Consider the following 8,679-nt stretch of genomic DNA (forward strand, 5'->3'; position numbering starts at 1 on the left):
CCACTCGTTTGAAAACCGATGAGTACTTATTCATGTTTCCAAAGGATTGCAAGTGCATGACAGTTTTCAAGAGAGTAGTAATCCTGAGGATTTCATCATCAAAGTTTCCCTCCCCAATTTTATGCAAATTACAGTGATTTATGATAATTGTTTTCCAACCTAGCTACTCTCCTGAAAGATGGCTTCACTCGAGGAATGTATTTTCCGAGTTGCTTGAATTACAAGCTACAACCTTGTTTAGGACTCCATTAAAAGCCTTGTTACCACAGGTTCAGTGCTGAAACACCAGCTGCTTGTCAACCCAGATTTATCAAACCCCTTAGAATAGTCCGTCGTAAACTTTTAGGGCTGATATTAATATCTCAAAAATCGAAATACTGATTATGTCTTGGATAAGCAATGTAGTGATCCAGGACGCCTGGGGTAATGCAGGATTCAGAATGCTGAATATGAAATGGGGAGTCAATAAAATAGAGTAATAAATTACAATCTGGGATGAAGTACTTTTCAGATGCACCACAGAAGCACATTTCCTGTGCAGGTACTGAAAGCTCTGAGCAGTCCACTCTTACATATTTTTGATTTGGATTACTTTTCCCCTTGGCACACTACCTGGCCTCATTCAAAGGGAAACTTAACAGCTATTTTTCAGCCCACTCAGCTGTCTGCCATGACTCCTGAATGAGATCTGGGGCCACTGAAGGTGGCACAGTCAGTCAATTATATTTATTGAGCGCTTACTGTGTGCAGAGCACTGTACTAAAAGCTGGGGAGAGTGCAACAGTGAACAGACATTCTCTGCCCACAGCAAGTTTACAGTCTAGAGGGGGAGGTAGACATTAATATAAATAAATTAGAAATATGTACATAACTGCTGTGGGGCTGGAAGGAGTGATGGATAAAGGGAGTAAGTCAGGGTGACACAGAAGGGAGTGGGAGAAGAGGAAAGGAGGGCCCAGTTAGGGAAGGCCTTTTAAAGGAGATGTGACTTCAGTAAGTCTTCGAAGATGGGGGAGAGTAATTCTCAGGAAATGAGGAGGGAGGGAATTCCAGGCCATGCTCAGGATGTGGGCAAGAGGTCAACAGTGAGATAGATTAAATCGAGATACGGAGAGAGGGTTAGCATTACAGCAGAATAATGCTCAAAAATGTGCATTTCTCAATTATTCAGGGATTATTTTAAAATCAGTAAGTTTCAAGGAATAATATGAGTCAGAAATAGATTTCGATTGTGGAGGTGCTGTGTTGCTGCTGGCACACATGGAATCATCCTGTCTGCCTTATATTTCCCAGAACTAAGATGATCTAGCCCCCCTACCAGAACAGACTTGGGTCCAGTGGGTTTAATGGGCTAGAACCAGTTATACTGTTAAATAATTGAGGTGACATGAAGCCACCCACAAAAAGGAGAGGGCATAAATTCAATTAAGCACTTAGGACAGTGCTCTGCATACAGTAAGTGCTCAATAAACACAAGTGAATGAATCAAGCCCCAGGAGAAGGGGTGGGAAAAGCAGTAGCTTTTGAGGCTCCTCAAAAAAGAGGACAGAAGAGACAGCTGCTCAGGAGGGAAAAAAGAGAAAAGTTGAGGAAAGTAAAAGACAACAGCAAGAACAAAGGAGTTGAGTGAGAGCCACGCTGAAGAAGAAAAAGAAGGAGGCAGAAGCGGAATAGGGACAACCCTGGGGGAGGGCAGATAGTATAGGGGAAGGCAAGGAGAAGGGGGTGGGGGTAACATCATAGTCACCCCAAGTTCATAGTTTTACCATTGACTTTAAATCAAACTCCTTTAAGGACTCAATCAGCTTTTCTCATCTTACCTCACCTCACTAATCTCCTACTTCAGCCCAGCCCGCAAACGCAGTTCCTCTGGTACCATCTTATTCCGTGTGACCCAATCTCGTCTATATTGCCACCGGCCCCTTTCCCCTGTCCTCCCCCTAGCATGCAACTCCCTCCCCTTCCATATATGCCAGACCACCACTCTCTCCACCCTCAAAGGCTTACTAAGATCACATATCTTCTCAGTATGGCTCAGTGGAAAGAGCACAGGCTTGGGAGTCAGAGGTCATGGGTTCGAATCCCGCCTCTGCCACACAGGCTGTGTGACTGTGGGCAAGTCACTTAACTTCTCTGTGCCTCAGTTCCCTCATCTGTAAAATGGGGATTAAGACTGTGAGCCTTATATGGGGCAACCTGATTACCCTGTATCTACCCCAGTGCCAGTGCTTAGAACAGTGCTCTGCACATAGTAAGCGCTTAACAAATACCAACATTATTATTATATCTTCTAAGAGGCCTTCCCCGATTAAGCCTCTTTCCCCAGCTCACTCTCCCTTCTGAGTCATTTAGCACCTCAATCTGTGACCCTTGGACATCACTCTCAACCCCACAGCTCTTATGTATTTATCTTTAAATTATATGTTATAAATTACTTATTCATATTATTATCTGCCTCTGCCTCTAGACTGTAAGCTTATTATGGGCAGAGAACATGTCTGCAAATTCTGTTGTATTGCACGCTCTCAAGCACTTAGTACAATGCTTGGCACATAGTAAGCACTCAATAAATATGATTGATTGATTGATGATCCTCTACATGAACAATCTCCTGAAGCTTCCTGTACTCTAGAAACAAATTGAACATTTTTCCTAGAGGGGTTCAATTTTTAATTTTAGAAAAATAGAACTTCACAGTTCAGACTGAGGTCTGGAAACGTTTACTTTAGAATACAGGAAAGATTTCTTGGCAATCAAATCAGTAAAAAAAAAAAAAAAAAGAAATGAATAACACATTTCCTTTTGCTAATGTAATATAGCAAAATGTAGCTCAGACTCCACTGATTTAGAATTTATGCCATTTGTGATAATTTGTTTTAGCTAGTGGAAGAAATCTCTCCCTTTCCCTCCCCCTCTGAAAGACATCCCCCAGGGACTTAACAGCAGATATTAAGCTTCAGTCTCCATCAGTCAATCAATCAATCATATTAATTGAGCAGTTACTGTGTACAAGAGAACCATATGGGAAGCAGTGTGGCTTAGTGGAAAGAGCACTGGCTTGGGAGTCAGAGGTCGTGGGTTCTAATTCCAGCTCCGCCACTTATCAAGTCGCTTCATTCTGGGCAAGTCATTTCACTTCTCTGTGCCTCAGTTACCTCATCTGTTAAACGGGGATTAAGATTGTGAGCCCCATTGGTGACTACTTGATTACACTGTATCTACCCCGGCTCTTAGATCAGTGCTTGGCACATAGTAAGCCCTTAATAAATAGCATTATTATTATTATGAAACGCTTGGGAGAGTCCAATTGAACAGGTTTGGCTGACACGTTCCCTGCCACCTTTCCCCACTAGGATACCTCTTCTCTTTTTCACCACTAGAAGGCTTGCAGTGAGCTTACTTAACCTTCCCACCTTCACCCTCTCCCCTCCCAAGGGCACGTTAAGGAGACAGATGACTGTTAAACAGAGGGTGAGCAACAAGTTAGTTAACAAGTCAATGCAAACTGATCAGTTTGTACACAGTCCATATCCCACATGGGGCTCAGGGTCTTAATCCCACATTTTACAGATGAGGTAACTGAGGGACAGAGAAGTGAAGTGACTTGCTCAAAGTCACAAGGCAGATGAGTGGTGGAGCCAGAATTAGAACCCAGGTCCTTTGCACTCCCAGAGCCGTGCTCTATCCATTAGGGCCACATTGCTTCTAGACCATGCTGTGTTCTCTTGAGGAGGTAGCCTTGAAGACCCAGGAGAGAATTAAACAGAAGATAGTTTATGAAGAAAATCTCTCCTTTTCCATCTCAAATATTACCTTTGCTCTCTGGAGCAGGTTGCTCACCCCTCCCAGGGCCCATTAAGGAGGCAGATAGCTGTTGGTAAAACTGAGGCCTATGTGCAGAGGCCAATCACCCACTGGCTGGAACCTCGTGCTGCCAACAGCAAACCCGTTCATTCATGCTCAGGGAAATTTGGAGCCGGAACCTGGGGAATGTAAGCTCCCTCTAGACTGTAAACTCACTGTGGGCAAGGAATGTGTCTTTTCAATGTTATAGTGTATTCTTTGAAGCTCTTCATTCAGTACTCTGCACGCAGTAAGTGCTCAGTAAATATGAATGACTGACTGGAAGCATAAAATAGTTATTTTATAGTTTTATAAAATATAAATAATAGTTTTATTTTATTATTAAGTCTAAGGAGACTTAGAAGGAAGGTCCATCGAGTTTCCCTGAAGCTATCTTTCACAAAGGTAGTTGTCTGTCTTCTGTATCATCTAGGCATTTCAGCCCACACACCCAAGCATTTTTTTTTCATTTTACCATTTGTTAAGTGCTTACTATGTGCCAGGCACTGTACTAAGCGCTGGGGTCAATAAGAGCTGATCAGGTTGGACACAGTCTCTATCCCACATGACGCTCACGGTCTTAATCCCACACATTACAGATGAGATAGAGGCACAGAGAAGGGTAGTGATTTGCCCAAAGTCATACAGTAAAAGAGTGGTGGAGGCAGAATTAGAACCCAAGGTCTTTGTATTTCCAGGCCCATAGCTCTATTCACTAGGCCACATCGCTTCTAGTCCACGTTGTGTTCTCTTGGGGAGATAGCCTGGAAAACCCAGAAGAGAATTAAACTGAAAAGAGAATATCTCTCCTTTTACACTTCAAATATCACCTTTGCTCTGTGGATCAGGTTGCCCACCTCCCCCACTGCACTCATATACTTATTCTTACTCTGAATTGCTTATTATCTTATAATAATAATGTTGGTATTTGTTAAGCGCTTACTATCTGCAGAGCACTGTACTAAGCGCTGGGGTAGATACAGGGTAATTAGCTTGTCCCACATGAGGCTCACAGTTAATCCCCATTTTACAGATGAGGTAACTGAGGCACCGAGAAGTGAAGTGACTTGCCCATAGTCACACAGCTGACAAGTGGCAGAGCTGGGATTCGAACCCATGACCTCTGACTCCCAAGCCTGGGCTCTTTCCACTGAGCCACGCTGCTTGGTACAGAGTAAGCCCACAACAAATATTTTTTAAAAAGTATTCTATTGACTGTTTCCCATTCTAGGATGGGAGCTCCTCAAGGCTACCAACTCCATTGTACTATTGTGCTTAACACAGTGGTCCGTACTTAGTAAATGCTAAATAAATATAAATAAATCATTCAATTGATATCTTTAGCGAGCACTTACTGTATGCAAAGCACTATGCCAAGTGATTGGAAAAGTACATTATAATAGAGTTGGTAGACATGTGCCCTGCCTAAAAGGAACTTAAAGTCTAGATGGGGAATGACTGATTGACTCATTCATTAAACTGATTAATTAATTGAGGGAAAGCAACAGCTGGTATTCAGCACCACCTCAGCTGAATGATACAGTAATAATAATAATTATGGTATTTGTCAAGTCCTTACTATGTGCCAAGCACTGTTCTAATCGCTGAGGAGATGCAAGGAAATCTTAATGCCCATTTTACAGATGAGGTAATTTAGGCCCAGTGACTTGCTGAAAGTCACACAGCTAATAAGTGGCGGAGCCGGAATTAGAACCCACGACCTCTGACTCCCAAGCCCGTGCTCTTTCCACTAAGCCACAAGACATAAGGTACACAAGGATTCTAGCATTCAATAATATCTTAGTTTTTAATACAGATGGGTCATGAATGGAATAAAGGTATATGTTTCAAAGTAGACTTTCACTAATCCAGGCTGAATCTGCCCACTTAATACAAAATAGGGTAAACTGAGATTTCCTAGTAACAGGAAATAACACTTGAGTTTGGTTACTTCTTAAATTGAGGTAAAAATGAACCCAGATATTTACTAATTCTATTTAGTATTTACCAAGTGTTACCAAATCCTTCTATGAGCAGCTAAAATTGTGAAATTGTGTAATTGAAATGCTAAGATTGAGTGGTATTGGTAAATTGAAAATGTCCCATGCTCAGATGGGACACTGAATTTACTTTTGAAACGGTGAGTCTGGATTTGCTTCAGGAAAAATTCAGGAATGAGATCAAATTGTTTGAACCCCATGAGGACTCATTGTTCCAGCTGAAAATTTGATGTTGAGTATAACTCCTTTGTGATCTGATGAACATGCTTAGAAAGTCAAATGTTATGTCTGGTGGAGGTTGGGAGGGCAGTCCACATCTCACCCTCAAAGAAAAATTTGGACACCACTAAGAAGTAGTGTGGTCTATTGGATAGAGTCTGGGCCTGGTAGTCAGAATAACCTAGGTTATAATATCAAATTACTTAACTTCTCTGTCTTTCAGTGGTGTGCTGGTCTTCTTTGGGCAAGTCACCTAGCTTCTCTGTGCATCAGTTACCTCATCTGGAAAATGGAGATTAAGACTGTGAGCCGCATGTGGGGTAGGGACTTTGTCCAATCTGAATAGTTCGAATCTAGCCCAGTGCTTAGTACAGTGCTTGGCACATAGTAAGCATGTAATACATATCATACAGTTTTATTATTATTAATAGTAATACACCTGTTTCTATGCAGCAGCCTAGAGCGTATATTCTTCTTAAAACTACAAGACAAAAACTTCCAGACTGAGAGATCCTTTTCTAAACTTAAACCTGTTATTCTCTGAGGTGCTGAGAAGAAGAGAAAGTGATTCCTAATCTATATTAAAAAATAGCAGCACATTTATTTTTTGATACCTACGATGAACTCAGAATAGTACCAGAGCCAAGGTAGAAATTAATATCTATGACTGTTTCATCTCTTGCTATAAAATGAGTCGCCTTCTTCCTTTGATGATACTTTGGGTCCCCTGAGATTTAGCATACATCTATTTTCTGCAGTGCTTTATTTCTCTGAAGTTCCTTGCCATCACAATGCTTTGCCATTGAGTCAGAAATCAAGTTTAAAATTAGCACCCACTTAGCAAACTATTACAAAAAAAGCCTACTCTTTTCCACAAGCAGATTCCCAAGACCATCTCTGCATTAATCACCAGTCTAGTTTCAAGTAGAAAATTTCATTTCAATATTCTCCTCAGAACACTTGTTCCTCTGAAGACAAAGCCCTTCAAAACCTAGAAAAGATCCCAATAGGAAAAAACCCGGGCCTTGTCCCAACTGTTGAGGAAATCACAGCAGTGGTCAGGATGATGTAAACTGGAAAGTGCTTAGTTAATTTGACTTCCCTGTTTTAGTTCATTAAAATTCTGACACTGTGAGCCAGAGGGGGTTCCTGATCTGATTTATTCTTTATCATCAGTGGGTCTGTTTTTTGGGGGTTTTTTCCAGCTATTTACTTGCAGTCATGTTTGAGAATGCCACTGGTGACCTAGGAGCAAGTGAGAAAATACGTTCCCTGAGAAACTCTTCCAACTCCATAACAATATCCCAAGTCCTGGAGACAATCATTCGAGTAGTGTTATATACAGATGCCTGTGCCCTAGAAGCACACACCCAAGGGAGCATGCAAATGAATGTATTATTATTTATGTATATTATAGTGTATCCATTATTATTTATTTATATTAATGTCTGTCTCTCCTTCTAGACTCTGTGTCTCCTGCTCTAGACTGTTGGCTCTTTATGGGCAGGGAACATATCTGCCAGCTCTGTTGTACTGTATTCTTCCTAGTGCTTAGTACAGTGCTCTGCACTCAGTAAGCGCTTGGTAGAGTCCATTCGCCATTTAACTGAATGTAAACTGATTCCCCAGATAAGCCTGGCATGACAGACTCACAATAAATCTAAAGATAATGGAGGTAATGCATCAGCTTGAATCAAGGAAGCCTTTGACATAACCAAAAATCCATATTATAAATCAATTGCATTTATTGAGTGCTTACTGTGTGCAGAGTACCATTTATCTGAATTCTATTTATTGTGATTATGTTGTCTTGGTTTTGTCCGTCTGTCTCCCCTGATTAGACTGTAAGCCCATCATTGGGTAGGGATTGTCTCTATCTGTTGACGAATTGTACATTCCAAGCACTTAGTACAGTGCTCTGCACATAGTAAGAGCTCAATAAATACTATTAAATGAATGAATGAATGAATACTATACTAAACACTAGTCCTGTTGTCATGCTGTCATCGTCTCCAACCCATAGTGACACCATGGACACATCTCTACCAAAATGACCCACCTTCATCTGCAATCGTTCTGGTAGTGGATCCATAGTTTTCTTGGTAAAAATATGGAAGTGGTTTACCATTGTCTCCTTCGGTGCAGTAAACTTGAGTCTCTGCCTTCTACTCTCTCCCAAGCCGCTACTGGCCAGCACAGAGAAGTGTTGACTTCTAGCAGATTGCCTTCCACTCGCTAGCCACTGCCGAAGCTAGGAATGGAATGGGTATGCTTCTGCTTGATTCTCCCTCCCATAGTCGAAACTGGTAGAGTATTGGAAACTCTCCAGTTGTGATCCTGAGAGGAAACTAAGCACTAGGGAGAGTACAATATAACAGTTGGTAGACACATTCCTTGCCCACAATGAGCAACAAAGAGTTCAACACTGTCACAAAAGTCTGTTACCTAGACAATATACTAATAACAGGATAGACCAGGAAGTGGAAAATTGAATCAAGAAGATCAGCACACCATCGGAAGACTATTAGAACATTGTGGTAGTATAGTATTCGTTCCTAACTGAAACAAGACTTACCGACTTTTCTTTTTTTATGGCATTTGTTAAATGCTTACTATG

The 8,679-nt window shown here is 41.4% G+C and overlaps 1 non-coding gene across 1 annotated transcript; it reads right to left on the minus strand.

Annotated features, from left to right (window-relative positions):
• Positions 1-8,271: 8,271 nt before the first annotated feature.
• Positions 8,272-8,409, minus strand: LOC114816891. The gene has a single exon (XR_003764697.1). It is a non-coding gene; the product is annotated as a small nucleolar RNA SNORA7 (small nucleolar RNA).
• Positions 8,410-8,679: the final 270 nt, after the last annotated feature.

Source organism: Ornithorhynchus anatinus, chromosome 1 (assembly GCF_004115215.2).
Source record: "Ornithorhynchus anatinus isolate Pmale09 chromosome 1, mOrnAna1.pri.v4, whole genome shotgun sequence".
Taxonomy (NCBI): Eukaryota; Metazoa; Chordata; class Mammalia; order Monotremata; family Ornithorhynchidae; genus Ornithorhynchus; species Ornithorhynchus anatinus.